The following is a 16,818-nucleotide window of genomic DNA, read 5'->3' on the forward strand; positions in this document are numbered from 1 at the left end:
ATTTGTAAGCAGAATGGAAACATTTATCTTTTTCTCTCTACCTGATCCCTCCAGAATTTGGAAGCTCTTCATGAGTATTCTTATTTTCATGGCAGTATAGTTATTTACATAATTTCACTAAAAATCTGCTCTCCTTGTTAGAGGAAACAACTAGAAACACTGGTTATATTACCAAAGCTTTGACTGGAATGTCGTATTTGAGAATGTACATAGACTCAGATACGACCAGACACCTTTAAGAAACAAAGATTAACTTTATGAAAGGGCCATAAAGCCCCTTGAAAATACAGCCTGGTACCTTGCTCATGGGGTTACCAGCAGCCTTACAGGTGAGGAAGGGAAGTCACTTCCTGGCAGGTGCAGGAACCTCAGGATATTTTGGAGATCTCAAGAAGAGAGGACTTCACCCAAATCTATAGGTATTACAGGGGAGTCTGATAGCAAGTTCTTGGTGTGGCTTCCTGGCCTCAAGTGGCATTTAAAAGTTTAATCTGGAGATTCCTTACAAAAAGTTGCAGCAAAGCAGATTCAAAAGGGCCTAAATGGTCATTTGCTATCTTGCTGAACTTCTGTAAATTTTCAGGCCAAGTTTAATGAAACTAACCTTATTTTGCAAACATATTAGTCTCAATTTGGCTACCTTTGTTAGAAATGAAGGTGATTTTAGACAGAAAAAACTGTTTCAGTAGAAACTTAATACACAATTATGAATATCAGATTGTAGTTTTGTTAACTGTCTTTGAGGTTCTGTTTTTCTGCAAACTGGACTGGATCCTGAATTCTTCAAGTCTCCTGAAATATTTGGCTATAGCTCTTGAAATTAACATTTCCAGCTTTTCTCTCACTTCTGACTTGGAATCATTGAGAATAAAAGCTGCCCTTTCCATGGAATCCTGCAAACTGAAGCTGAACAACTTGATATACACTTAAGAGAGACCACAATAGCCCATCATTAGACAGTCTTCATTCCTGTTGCTCTATGAGCCACTCAGAGAGCTTACCTGCACACCCAATGACATCACCAGAGATATTTCAAACTCTACAAGATGCTTTGACCCTGAAATTTAGAAATCTTTTCAAAGGGCAGCTCTCAGGACTCAGACACTGGGTTTATAATTTGTTCCAATCATTAACTTTTGTTTTTCTTTTGTTTTCTTAGAAATGCCTTATTAAATACCCGATTTCTCACACAATATAGAACTAACTTTGAGAGTGCAGCCCCATTACCACCTCCTGAAATAAAACACATTTAACTGAACTAAGTAACTCACTCAAAGAGATAAGGAGTAATCTATCAACTTAGATCCTTAGGCTCTGAAAATTTCAAAGGTGGGACTTAAGGGAGCAGAATCTACCACCCCAAAATGTGTCTCTTTGAAATATTATTTTGAGCTGGTTATTTTCTAAGAAAGAGCAGAAATCAAAAACAATCTGAAAAAAAGTCTGAGTTTCACTTTTGTAAGGAACATTTACATTTGTAAGGAAAGTCTCCCTTGCTGTACCTGGAAGAGGAGGATGACCAAATCACTAGAAATTCTTATCACTGGAGAAGGCAATGACTTAAATCTGCATCACAAATTTACCATTGTTTACTGTGCTTTTCCTAGAACCTCACATAACTGACTCTCCCCAACCTCAACATCCTTCTTTTTCTTTAGCTGAGAATGCTACTTAAGGTGGGAGATTTGGCCATTTTGTTGAGTTACTCAGTTTTCTGGATATGTCCCATGTATACATGTTTTAAACTTTTGCTTGATTTTCTCTTGTTTAAAAAAAAAAAAAGATGTGTGAGATTGGAAAAATATAAAATAAAATGCAAAAATAGACTGTTTTATTAAAGCATATTGGAATAGAAAATAATACAAAAATATTGGGAGACATAGAAAGCAAAAAAAAATGTTAAAAAATAAAAATACATGGTAAAAAGTAGTATTGGAAATATTGATAAAAATGATGCAGGATTCATGGCAATATATACCAGTAATGGAAGGATAGTTTAACATATAAAAATTATTAATGTAGGTAGTGCTTTCTGAGGGCATGCAAGTTCTCTATAAAGATGGAACTATTAACTCTCCCTGGTTTAGATCCTTCCTGGAGTCTTCTAGCAATGAACAAAAGCAGTCATTGTTTGGAAGAACCAAGACAAAAGTAATAAAGAAACGAGTTCCATGAGATTGTCACAATGGCGGAATAGAAAGACCCTGAGCTCACCTCCTCTAATGGGCACACTAAAATCACAACCATTTGCAGAATAACCACCAATGAAAAAAACTGGAACCTACAAGAAAAGATCTTCTACAACTAGAGACACAAAGAAGGAACCACAATGAGACAGGTTGGAGGGGAAGACCTGTAATATAGTCAAGTCCCATACCCCCGAGGGGGAGACCCACAAACTGGAGAATAATTACATTGCAGAGGATCTCCCACAGGAGTGAGAGTTCTGAGCCCCACATCAGGCCCCCCAGCCTGGGAGTCCTGTGCTGAGAAGATGAGCCCCCAGAACATTTGGCTTTGGAGGCCACGGGGCTTAATTTTGGTAGAGCCAGGGGGCTGGGAAAATAGAGACTTCATTGTTACAGGTGCAACAAAATCACCCATGCTACAGAACCCAGGACAGAAGCAGTAATTTGATAGGATCTGGGTGAGACCTACCTGCTGAACCTGGAGGGTCTCCTGGAGAGGCAGAAGGAAACTGCAGCTCACCCTGGGGACATAGACACTGGTGGCAGCCATTTGGGGGAGTGTTCTCTACCACGTGGACACTGGTGTTGGTGGATGCTATTGTGGAACCCTCCCTCTAGCTCATTAGCATCAATAACTGGCTCCACTCAACAGCCTGTAGGTGCCAGTGCTGGGCCACCTCAGGCCAAGCAAATAACTGTGTGGGGACCTTCCCCACCCATCAGCAGACAGGCTGCATTAAGACTCCCTGAGCCCACAGCCACCTCTGGACACAGCAATGCCCACCAGATGGCCCAGAAACCAGCTCCACCAACCACTGGGCAGAAACCAGTCCCAGGATCCCTTGGGCCTTGGTCCTGCCCTCCAGGGAGCCTGCTCTAGCTTATCGACCAACTTCAACTACCAGGGGTCAGACACCAGAGGCAAGAAAGCCACAGACCTGCAGCCTGCAGACCCAGGAAGCCCACCAGCAGGCCAGACCCTGCCCTGGGACCACCTGGGCACCAGCCCTGCCTACTAGGAGGCACCACCAGTGAATGGGAAACAGCACTGAAGTCTTGTGGACCCTGACTCTGCCCACCAGTGAGCCAGTACTAGCCCTGGGGCCCTCTGGGGTTCTGCAGTCAGCCACCTTGTGACCCAGTCCCACCAATCAGCATCCAGCAGCCTGTGCATGAAGCAGGACCTAGCAATCAAATGGACTGGGGAACAACCAACCTACCAAACCTTCTGCACAGTTAGTCTGCCACAAAAGAAAGACCTGAGCAGCCCTCAAAGGGGGAACCACTAGGGCATATAGTTCAGGTGATGAAAGGAGAATGTGCTACTGGGATGCACAGGACATCTCCTACAAAAGTTCACTCCTCCAAGGTCAGGAAATGTAAACAACCTACCATATACATAAAAATAAAAACAGCAACTTAGGCAAAATGAGGTGACACGGGAACATGTTCCAAATGAAGAAACAATATAAAACCCCAGAAGAGCTAAGGAAACTGGAGGTAGTCAATCTACCCAAGATAGAGTTCAGGGTAGTGATCGTAAAGATGATCAAAAACTTGGGAGAAGAATGGATGCACAGAGTGAGGACTTAGAAGTTTTTAACAAAGAGTTAGAAAATATAAAGAACAACCAAACAGATGAAGAATACAATAACTGAAATGAAAAATGCACTAGAAGGACTCAATAGTAGAGTAAATGCTACAGAGGAATGGATCAGTTAGCTAGAAGACAATGTAGTGGAAATCACTGCTGCTGAACAGAAAAAAGAAAAAAGACTGAAAAGAAATGAGGATAGTTTAAGAGACCTCTGGGACAACATCAAGCACAATAATATTCACATTAGAGGGGTCCCAGTAGCAGAAGAGAGACAGAGAAAGGGGCTGAGAACATTTTGGAAGACATAATAGCTGAAAATGTCCCTAACCTGGGAAAGGAAAGAGAAATCCAAGTCCAGGAGGCCTAAAGAGGACCATACAGGATTAACCCAAAGAGGAACACACCAAGACACACAGTAATTGAAATGACACAAATTAAAAATAAAGAGAGAATATTAGAAACAGCAAGGAAAAAGCAACAAATAACATAAAAGGGAACTTCCATAAAGCTATCAGATGATTTTTCAGCAGAAACTCTGCAGGCCAAAAGGCAGTGGGACAATATACTTAAAGTGATGAAAGGGAAAAAAACCTACAACCAAGAATACTTTACCCAGCAAGACTCTCATTCAGATTTGATGGAGAGATCAAAAGCTTTACAGACAAGTAAAAGCTAAAAGAGTTCAGCACCACCAGACCATCTTTACAACAAATGTAAAAGTAACTTCTCTAGGTGAAAAAGAAAAGACCACAACTAGAAACAAGAAAATTACAAAAAAAAGAAAGCTCATCCACAATGGCAAACATATAGTAAATGTAGGAAATCACCCATGCACAAACCTAGTAGGAAGGTTAGAAGACAAAAGTAGTAAAATCATCTATAACCACAATAAGCAGTTAAGGGATACACATAACCATTAGATGTAAAATATGATATCAAAAACAGTATTTGTGAGGGGAGGAGAATACAAATGCAGGGGTTTTAAAATGCATTTGAAAGTAAGAGATCAGCAACTTAAAAACAATCAGGCATGTATATAGATTGCTATATAAACACATCATGGTAACCACAAACCAAAAACCTGTATTAGATATACACACAAAAAAGAAAAAGGAATCCAAATGTAACACTAGTCATCAAATCACAAGGGAAGAGAACAAAAGAAGAAACAAAAAAGCTTTAAGAAAACAACCCCAAAACAATTAACAAAATGGCAATAAGAACATACATATCAATAATCACCTTAAATGTAAACAGACTAAATGCTCCAATCAAGACATAGAGTGGCTGAGTAGATACAAAAATAAGACCCATACATATGCTGTAGACAAGAGACTCACTTCAGATCTAAAGACACACACAGACTAAAAGTGAGAGGATGGAAAAAGGTATTCCATCCAAATGGAAATCAGAAGAAAGCTGGGGAAGCACTACTTATAGCAGACAAAATAGACTTTAAAGTACAGTCATTACAAGAGACAAAGAAAGACACTACATTATGATCAAGGGATCAATCCAAGAAGAAGATGTAACAATTGTAAGTACGCACCCCAACATACAAGCACCTAAATACATAAAGAAATATTATGGACATAAAGGGAGAAATTAACAGTAACACAATACCAGTAGGGGACTGTGACACCCCACTTACATCAATGGACAGATCATCCAGACACGAAATCAATGAGGAAACACAGGCCATAAAGAAAACATTAGACCATATGGACTTAATTGATATAGATAGATAGATAGATAGATACATACATACATAGATCATTCCATCTGAAAGCAGCAGAATACACATTCTATACAAGTGTACATGGAACATTCTTCAGGACAGATCATATGCTGGGCCACAAATGAAGCCTCAGTAAATTTAAGAATATTAAAATCATATCAAGCATCTTTTCTGACCACAACACTATGAGACTAGAAATTAACTACAAGAAAAAAACTGTAAAAAACACAAACACATGGAGGCTAAACAATATGCTACTAGACAACCAATGGATCAACAAAGAAATCAAAGAGGAACTCAACAAACACCTAGAGACAAATGAAAACAAAAACACGACTATCCAAAAACTATGGGACACGACAAAAGCAATTCTAAGAAGAAGGTTTATAATGATACAAGCTTGCATCAGGAAACTAGAAAAATCTCAGATATACAGCCTTACTTTACACCTAAAGGAACTAGAGAAGAAGAACAAACAAAACCCAAAGTAGTAGAAGGAAAGATATCATAAAGATCAGAGCAGAAATAAATGAAATAGAGATTAAAAAAACAATAGAGAAGCTCAATGAAGCTAAAAGCTGATTCTGTGAAAAGATAAACAAAGTTGATAAACCTTTAGCCAGACTCATCAAGAAAAGAAGGGACAGGGCCCAAATCAATAAAATCAGAAATGAAAAAGGAAAATATACAACCAACACCACAAAAATACAAAAGATGCTAAGAGACTACTATGAAAAACTATATATATATGCCAATAAAATGGACAACCTAGAAGAACTGGACAAATTCTTAGAAAAGTACACTCTCCCAAGACTGAACCAGGTGAAATACAAAATATGAACAGATCAATTACCGGTAATGAAATTGAATCAGTAATAAAAAAACTCCCAACAAACAAATGTTAGGACCAGATGGCTTCACAGATGAATTCCACCAAACACTCAGAGAAGAGTTAACACCTATCTTTCTCAAACTATTTAAAAAACTGCAGAAGAAGGAATGCTTCCAAATGCATTCTATGCGGCCAGAATCACCCTGATACCAAAATCAAAGTTATCATAAAAAAGAAAATTATAGGCCAATATCACTGATGAACACAGAAGCAAATATCCTCAACAAAATATTAGCAAACTGAATCTAACAACACATTAAAAGGATTATACAGGATGATCAAGTGGGATTTATCCCAGGGACACGAGGATTTTTTAATATTTGCAAATCAATCAATATGATACACCACATTAAGAAAAGGAGCATAAAAACCATATGATCATCTCAGTAGATGCAGAAAAAGCTTTCAACAAAATGAGACATTGATTTTGATAAAAACTCTTCCAAAAGTGGGCACAGAGGGAACATACCTCAACATATTAAAGACCATATATGACAAACGTATGGCTAACATCATTCTCAATGGTGAAAACCTGAAAGTATTCCCTCTAAGATCAGGAATAAGACAAGGATGTCCACTCTTGCCACTTTTATTCAACATAATTTTGGAAGTCCTAGCCACAGGAATCCAAGAAGAAAAAGAAATAAAAGGAATCCAAAGTGGAAAGGAAGAAGTAAAACTGTCACTGTTTGCAGATGACATGATACTATACATAGAAAATCCTAAAGATGCCACCAGAAAACTGCTAGAGCTCATCAATGAATTCAGTAAAGTTGCAGGATACAAAATTAACATACAGAAATCTGCTGCATTTTTATAAACTATCAGAAAAAGAAATTAAGGAAACAATCCCATTTACCATCACATAAAAAGAATAAAATACCTAGGAATAAACCTACCTAAGGAGGTAAAAGACCTCTATACTCGGAAAACTATGACACTGGTGAAAGAAATTGAAAATGTCATAAACGGGTGGACTGGAAGAATTAATATTGTTAAAATGACCACACTCCCCAAGGCACTCTACAGATTCAGTATAATCCCAATCAAAATACCAAGGGCATTTTTCCCAGAACTAGAACAAATAATTTTAAAATTTTTATGGAAACACAAAAGACCCTGAATTGTCAAAACAATCTTGAGAAAGAAGAACAGAGTTAGAGGAATCATGCTCCCTGACTTCAGACTATACTCCAAAGCTTAAGTAATCAAAACAGTATGCTACCGGCATAAGAACAGATACAGAGATCAATGGAACAGAATAGAGAGCCAAGAAATAAACCCATACACTTTTGTTCAATTAATATATAACAAAAGAGACAAGAATATACAACGGAGAAAAGAGAGTCTTCAATAATTGGTGCTGGGATAAATGGACAGCTTCATGTAAAATAATTAAATTAGAACATTCTCTGACACTATACACAAAAATAAACTCAAAATGAATTAAAGACTTAACACTGGAAACCATAAATCTCCTAGAGCAAAAACATAGGCAGAACACTCTTTGATGTAAATCGTAGCAATTTTTCTGGCTCTGTCACCTAAAGGAAAGGCAATAAAAGCAAAAATAAACAAAGGGGCCTAATTAAACTTAAAAGCTTTTGCATAGCAAAGGAAATGATCAACAAAATGAAAAGACAACTTACTGAATGGGAGAAAATATTTGCAAATGATATGACCCATAACAAGTCAATATCCAAAATATATAAACAGCTCATACAACTCAACATCAGAAAAACAAATAACCCAATTGAAAAATGGGCAGAAGAACTGAATAGACATTTATCCAATGACAATATTCATATGGCCAACAGGCACTTGAAGAGAAACTCAATAACATTAATCATCAGAGAAATGCAAGTTAAAACCACAATGAGACATCACCTCACACCCATCAGAATGGCTATCATCAAAAAGACCACAAATAACAAATGCTGGTGAGGATGTAGAGGAAAGGGAACCCTCATACACTGTTGGTGACAATGTCCATTGGTGTAGCTATCGTGGAAAACATTATGGAGGTTTCTCAAAAAACTAAAAATAGAACTACCATATCACCCAGCAATGCCACTCCAGGTATATACCTAAAAAAAACAAAAACACTAATTTGAAATGATACATGCACTCCAATGTTCAAAGCACCATTATTTACAATTGCCAAGATATGGAAGCAACATAGGTGTCCATCAACAGATGAATGGAAAAGAAGATGTGGTATGTGTGTGTGTATATACATATACACCCATACATACATACATACATATATACAAAATGGAATACTACTCAGCCACAAAAAGGAACAAATTTTTGCCATTTGCAACAACATGGTTGGACTTGGCAGGTATTATGCTAAGTGAAATAAGTCAGACAGACAAATACTTTATGATTTCACTTATATGTGGAATCAAAAAATAAAATAAAATAATGAATATAACAAAAAGGAAATAGACTCACAGATATAGAAAAGAAACTAGTGGTTAACAGTGGGGAGGGAGAAGGGGGAGAGGCAAGATAGGGGTAGGGACTTAAGAGTTACAAATTATTATGTATAAAAACATAAGCTACAAGGATATATTGGACAACACAGGGAATATAGCCAATATTTTATAATAACTATGTATGGAATATAACCTTGAAAAATTATAATCACTATGTTGTACATCTATAACTTATATAATATTGTTCATTAACTATAATTCAATAAAAAATTTTTAAAATTATCAATATAACATAACACTAATAGGTTAGAGGAAAAAATGATCATCTCCATATATTAAAAAGGTCAAGTTATGTAGTCCCAAGATAAATGCATTTTAAAACTCTAATCAAACTGTGAATTGAGGGGGACTTCTTTAACTTAGGAAACTATACCAGTCCAAAACTGCAGCAAAAAAATGCACATAACAGGGAGACTTTAATAGAATCTCTTTTTGATTCAAGAAAAAGGTAAAGATCTCATAATCACCACTTTTTTCCAAGATTACCTAGACATCCTAGGCTAGATATAAGTAAAGAAATAAGCATATAAATAATATTGTCATTTACACATTATATGATGTATACCTAGACATAACAAGAGAATCCACAATCTATCAAGACTATTAAGAGACTTTAAATGTTTTCTAGCAAACAATATTAATGTAGAGTGATCAATAGTTTATGCAGTATCCAGCAAGGAGTGTTTTAAGAAATTTATATAATTTCATTGCAGGATGAAAGATCTAAATAAAATGGAGACTTATCATGGAGATCACAAATATTCTCAATTGATTGATAAACCCATTACAATTCAAGTAAAATTTCCACCAAGACTATTTGTAGGATTGGACAAATTGATCCTAAGATCCATAAAAGAAGTGAAGAATCAAGAATAGATAAAACATTGTACATGAAAAACTAGAGAAGGGGATTTGCCCTACACACTCAAAGACTCGTTATAAAGCTATATCATTAAAGCAGTGAGTATCTGGGAAAGAAACAGAAATCAAAGGACTGAATAGATAAATAGACGATATGTGTATGGTATATGACAGACATAGCATTACAAACCTGTTGCAAAAGAATATTCAATAAAATGCTGCCAAGACGATTTGCATTCCCTAAGGAAAAATGATAAAAATAGATCCCTTATACTGAGCACAAAAATAAAATATTCTAGATGGGTTAAAGACCAAAATGTGAAAAACAAAGCTTTGAAAATTTCTCAAGAAGATATGGGGGCTTCCCTGGTGGCGCAGTGGTTGAGAGTCTGCCTGCCAATGCAGGGGACACGGGTTCAAGCCCTGGTCTGGGAGGATCCCACGTGCCGCGGAGCGACTAGGCCCGTGAGCCACAGTTGCTGAGCCTGCGCGTCTGGAGCCTGTGCCCCGCAACAAGAGAGGCCGCGATGGTGAGAGGCCCGCGCACCGCGATGAAGAGTGGCCCCCGCTTGCCGCAACTAGAGAAAAGCCCTCGCACAGAAACGAAGACCCAACACAGCCAAAAATAAATAAATAAAATTAAAAAAAAAAAAAAAAAAAAAGAAGATATGGGAGAATATTCTTAGGATATCGAGATAGGGAAGGATTTTCTGAATAAGATACAAAAATGCAGAATAGTTAAAGAAAATTATAAATTGAATACACTAAACTTAAAAACTTTAATACATCAAAATATATTCTAAAAAATTATGACAGAACTTATATTTTGGGGAAATATCTGAGCAACTTTTGAATTTAAATTAAAAAATCTAATTAATGAAAAAAATTCAAACAACAGTAGAAAAAAATGACCCAGGCTATGGTCAGGTATTTCACTGAAGAGGACTCTAAGTAGCCAATCAACTTATTCAGAGTTGCACAACTGAAGGAACAGTAGGAGAATGCAAATCATACCAACACTGGGACACCATTTCATATACTGGTAAAGAAATTTAAATCTCTTTTCCCTAAGTTTTGGCAAAAATTTGGATTAGCATGAATTCTTACACATCATTCTGTAACTTATACAATCACTTTGGATAACAGTTTGGCAATAGCTAGTAAAGCTTAAAAATTCACACTTGTATGACTCAACAATTCCTTTTCTAGGTATGCTCTTACTCTGGGACGCTCTTACTCATGTTCCCGAGGAAAGATGAGCTAGAAAATTAATTCTAACATTGGTTGGAATTGAAAAATAAAAAAGTTGTAATTACCTAATTGTTTATTTGTAACAGAAGAGATGATCTAAGGTTTAGTCATATACTTGTATACTAGACAGCAGTTAAAATGAATGAATTAGATCTATAACCAAGAACGTAGGTAGTTCTAAAATATATAATGTTGGGAAAAAATTCCCACATTACTGAATTTCAAAAACAATGTTGAGTAAAAAAGCATACTGCAAATACATAGATGTATTAGAAAATTTTTAATAAAAATTAAAAACCCTAAACAAAGGAAGTAGATTGCTTATTGATATCTAGAATGAGTATAGACACTTGGACATGACCAATGCTCTGAAATATTTAGAATAGTGATTAGTTCTAAAGAGAGAAGGTAAATGGATGGAGGTGTAAGAACGTTAAAGAGACAAAGAGAAAAAAAGAATATAAACAAAGAGAATAAAATGCAGAAAGAGCTCACATCTCTTCAATCTGAGTACCTGGGGGTGCATATTCTTTTATTTTTGATATTTGGTTCATATTTGGCAATTTTTTATACATATATACATTTTACTCTTTTAATAGCCTACTTTATTAAATCAATTTTACTTTTTTTAATTGAAGTATAGTTGATTTACAATGTTGTATTAATTTCTGCTGTAAAGCAAAGTGATTCAGTTATACATATATATACATTTTTATATTCTTTTCCATTATGGTTTATCTCAGGATATTGAATATAGTTCCCTGTGCTATTCAGTAGGGTCTTGTTGTTATATTTTTAATTATACTTAGACTTAAGACTTAAATATAACCATATAAAGGTAAGAAGGCCATTCTAATTTTGATACCAAAGACAGAAAAAAATACAGGATAATGGTGACTCATTTGACCGTAGAAAAATTGAAAATTAAATGTTTGTATGGCTAACACAAGAAGAAAGAAATTTAAATATACAGTTGACCCTTGAACAACACAGGTTCGAACTGCATGGATCCACTTATACACAGATTTTTTTCAGTAGTAAACACTACAATACTACATGCTTCCACAGTTGGTTGAGTCCTCGGCTACAGAACCAAGGATACAGAGGAACCACGTATAGGGAGGGCTGACTATAAGTTATACAGGATTTTTGACTTCAAGGAGAGTCAGTGCCCCTACCCCCACATTGTTCAAGGGTCAGATGTAAATGATTATTAGGGGAATATAATATCAACATATGGGACAAAGTGTTAAAATTCTTCACATATCAAAAGAATTGTGAATCAACTGGGAAAAGATATAGACTATCTTTTTTAAAAATGGCCAGAAAAAGACAGGAAGCTGTGGCCAATAAAATTAGAAAATAAAAACATTGTGGCAAATCAATTAGCAAAATCAATGCACCTGCAACTCAACAGTAACCAGAGATATGCAAATTATATCAATCATTATGCAGCATTTTTCACTTTAATACTGGAAATACCTAGCAAAAAAAATTAATAATGCTGTGCATTAAAAGTTAATAATGCAGAGAGTGTGGGAAATGGCACGTGATTTACTACTGGTGGGAAGGATAAATTGGTAAAGGCTTCTGAATGGTGGTTTGGAAGTACTTAACAACTATTAAAATATATGTCCCTCTGGGAACCCTCCCACACTGTTGGTGGGAATGTAAACTGGTGCAACAACTACAGAGGTTTCTTAAAAAAATTAAAATAGAGTTACCATATGATCCAGCAATACCACTCCTGGGCATATGTCCATAAAAGACAAAAACTCTAATTTGAAAAGACACATGCACCCCAGTGGTCATAGAAGCACTATTCACAATAGCCAAGACATGGAAGCAACCTAAATGGCCATCAACAGATGAATGGATAAAAAAAGATGTGGTATACTTATACAATGGAATATTACTCAGCCATAAAAAGGAATGAAATAATGCCATTTGCAGCAACATGGATGGACCTAGAAATTATCATACTAAGTGAAGTAAGTCAAAGACAAATATCATATGATATAATTTATATGTGGAACATAAAATATGATCCAAATGAAGGGATTTACAAAACAGAAACAGACTCAGACATAGAAAACAAACTTATGGTTACCAAAGGAGAAAGGGGGGGAGGGAAAACTGGGAGTTCGGGATTAACAGATACACACTACTATATAAAAATAAAATAAACAACAAGGATTTACTGTATAGCACAGAAAACTATATTCAATATCTTGTAATAATCTATAATGGAAAAGAATCTGAAAAAGTATATATATAACTGAATCACTTTGCTATACACCTGAAAAACTGTAAATCAACTATACTTGAATTAAAAATTTTTTTATTTAATTAATTAACTTATTTATTTATTTTTGGCCACCTTGGTCTTCGTTGCTGTGCACAAGCTTTCTCTAGTTGCAGCCAGTGGGGGCTACTTTTCGTTGTGGCGCGTGGGCTTCTCATTGCGGTGGCTTCTCTTGTTGTGGAGCACGGGCTCTAGGCATGCGGGCTTCAGTAGTTGTGGCTCGTGGGTTCTAGAGCACAGGCTCAGTAGTTGTGGTGCATGGACTTAGTTGTCTGGCAGTATGTAGGATCTTCCCAAACCAGGGCATGAACCTGTGTTCCCTGCATTGTCAGGCAGATTCTTAACCACTGCGCCACCAGGGAAGTTCCCCCCAAATTTTTCTTAATTGTGCATCCCTCTGACTACAAATCTATGCTTACATACTCTTATTCTAAGTAATAAGGAAAGATGTTCACTACTTCTTCACTATAAGAATATTAACTTCAGCAAGCACTAATTTAAACATGCATAAACTTAAGATAATATAAATGGCCAACAATAGGGAAATAGTTAAATAATATGGGTAACTACTCAAAGGTTATTTTGAAGTAATTACAAATGATGCTGCAGAAAAAAAAATTTGATTATTAAGAGAAAAAGGCAAGCTGTAAAACTCTTAAGCAGTGTGTCAAATAGAGTCCCATTTTATATGTGTGTAGACTTATGGTATGTGTAATTCATTGTGTATATTTAACAGTGTGTCATATTTGGTTTGTGGGTATTTGTGTACATAATGTTGAAAGAACAGAATTGTACAGTGTATAAGCAAGATAACACTTTAATCCCCTCTGGGCTCTCCTTTCCAAGTGGTTCTTAGTTGGATCTAGTTCTTTCCTGTATCCTGGATGAAATCTAGGTCAGACCAGATCTAGTTTATGATCACTTTAGAAAAATATTTCTTCAGTCACTTTGGTTATAATTTAGTTTCAATTATTAAAATATCCAGTCATGTGTAATGGACAAACTTCATTTTAGATTAATGTTTCTACCGTCCTTTAGCTTGGTAACAGTGCTAATGACAGAGGACATGAATGACTTTTTTCTCCAAAAGCTCTTCTGCCTGCTCTCCCTGACTTCTGATCTTCCCAGGGTAGGAGGGAAGGAAGTTGCTGAGTGGGGAGAAGAGGTGAAGGTCAGAAATGATTTCTGTTGCCTAGCACTATCATGATGTGGCACTTCTGCCTTCTGAGCCTGGCATGTCTTAAATATGTTTCCTGGAGATTCCCAAAGGGCAGCAATGTAAATGGGAAACATGTCTCCTATAGCTGACCACTTACTTCTCCCCTCAGCTATTGACTTCAAGTCCTCCATTCTGTTTGGTACCAATGTCTCTCACTCCTGGACGGCCCATACCTTGACCATGAAAAACACTCAGGTGTTCTTCCAGCCTGAGACATTTCAAAAATTGCTGACTATTTCAGATGAGCCACTTACCCTCACTATGACACCACAGCACACCACCCAGATTTCTATGTGTAGCTTCTTACATGGCAAGAGGTAAAGTAGACTCTCTCTTGAGAGGGCAGACACAGAGCACAGCCCTCTCCAAAGGAAATCTCTCAAACTCTTCAAGAAGGAATGCTCAGTAATGCGTGCTTAGTAATGATTGTTGGCTAATGGTAATGAAACCTTTCCTTTAGCTATTTCTCAAGAAGTCCTGCACAGAGTTCACTTTAGCATATACATCCTTTTGGAGCCTTGCTGAATCTGAGATAGAAATAGACTCACCTTCACATGTATATGGATTTAATATACACACATATTTAAGTATACCTGAATGTTGGGATGTTTTATTTAACAAACGTTATCAGCAGTTATCACTAGGAAGTAGAATTATAATGACTGTTGCTTGGATATTTTAAATTTTTCTTGTTAAGCTTAGGATATAGGTGTTTCTTGGTGATGGGTAAAACAGTCCTAAAGACTGAGGGCAAATTTATGCTCAGAGAACTATGGTGCAGAAAGTGAAAAAAATAAACACATCTCCTGGCTTGTGCACCCAAACTACTGAGTATCTACAGTCTGTTTGGAACTAAGTATATGTCAAATGTTCATAGCTCTTCCTTTGCCTCTGAAACTCAGAGAGGCAACAAGATAGATGTTTAATGAGAAAGAATGGACAAAACCCCACCTGGATTTCAAGACAGTATAATTTTATTTCCTTTCTATTTTCTGCTCAATGGTTTTGGCTGGTAGCCATGTAATAAAATCTTTCTTAAATCTGTTTGGCAGTCATATTCTAAGAGCTAGTTTTATGTACACTAAAGAATGATATTACTAAGGTGTCTTTTGTCATAATCGAGAGTTTTTCTCATTAGCAATAATCTCAGGTATAAAATATCTAAATCACAGCTCTAAATCTATAAGTGACTTGCAAATTATTTCATCCATCCATCCATCATTTATTCCCCTAATACTTATAGAGTGCCCAGGCCCTGTGGTAGGTTTGTTGTATAATACATACTTATATGAAACACATACCTCTTTTCTCAAGGAACGTATTCCTTGTAGGAAAGATAAGACCTAGGAAAGAAGGAATTCTATACACATAGCAATACATCACCTATGTAAGATTATAGCACAATGATATACTTGGGGTTGTGGTCAAAGATTTAGAAGAATAAAATGACAGAGTTCTTTCAACACAAAATCATTTTTTTCATGTTTTTTAAAAGATCATATATTATTATGGCTAGTATTGGGCAACCATTTCACCACTCAATGCTTCAGTTTTCTTTTTATGTATAATACTAAAATTCAAAGGAAATCTTATTAGTATGTGTTGGATTATCCAGAAAATGACTTCGATTCTCTACCACGTTTTGCATGAACTGAATTGTGTCCCCCAAAATTCATATATTGAAGCCCTAACCCAAAGTACCTCACAATGTGACTAAATTTAGAGATAGAGCCTTTGCAGAGGTAAATAAGGTTAAAAGAGGTCACACAGTGGGCCCTAATCCAATCTGACTGGTGTCCTTATAAGAAGAGAAAATTCGAACACACAAAGAGACATCAGACATAGAAGTCCATGTGAAGTCACAGTAAGAAGACACCCACCTGCAAGCCATGGGGAGACTCTTTAGGAGAAACCATGCTTTGCTGACATCTTAATCGTGAACCTGTAGCCTCTGGATCTGCCCCCCAGTCTGTGGTCTTTTGTAGTATGCGATCATAAAAACTAGAGTTCATAATAAAATTACCATAAAATGGATTTGTGATTAATATAGAAGAAATATTGTTGTAATGATTCCAGATCTACTTCTCACACAAGGAATTGACAGTGGATGGCCTATGATGTAATGAACAACCTAATGATAAGAGTATGACAAGAGTAATGAAAGAGTATCTCAACTCCACGAGCATTTTCCAGATGTCACTCTTACTGCACTTTTGGCCATCCTGATTTTTTTCCTTAATGGCCTGAGGGACATATGTGCTTGAT

General features: G+C 36.3%; 1 protein-coding gene across 1 annotated transcript in view; it reads right to left on the reverse strand.

Annotated features, from left to right (window-relative positions):
- The window catches only part of TMEM232 (transmembrane protein 232), a 245,062-nt gene that overhangs the window by 80,791 nt on the left and 147,453 nt on the right, over window positions 1-16,818 (reverse strand).

The sequence above is a fragment of the Balaenoptera borealis genome (genome assembly GCF_965194805.1).
Source record: "Balaenoptera borealis genome assembly, chromosome: 2".
NCBI lineage: Eukaryota > Metazoa > Chordata > Mammalia > Artiodactyla > Balaenopteridae > Balaenoptera > Balaenoptera borealis.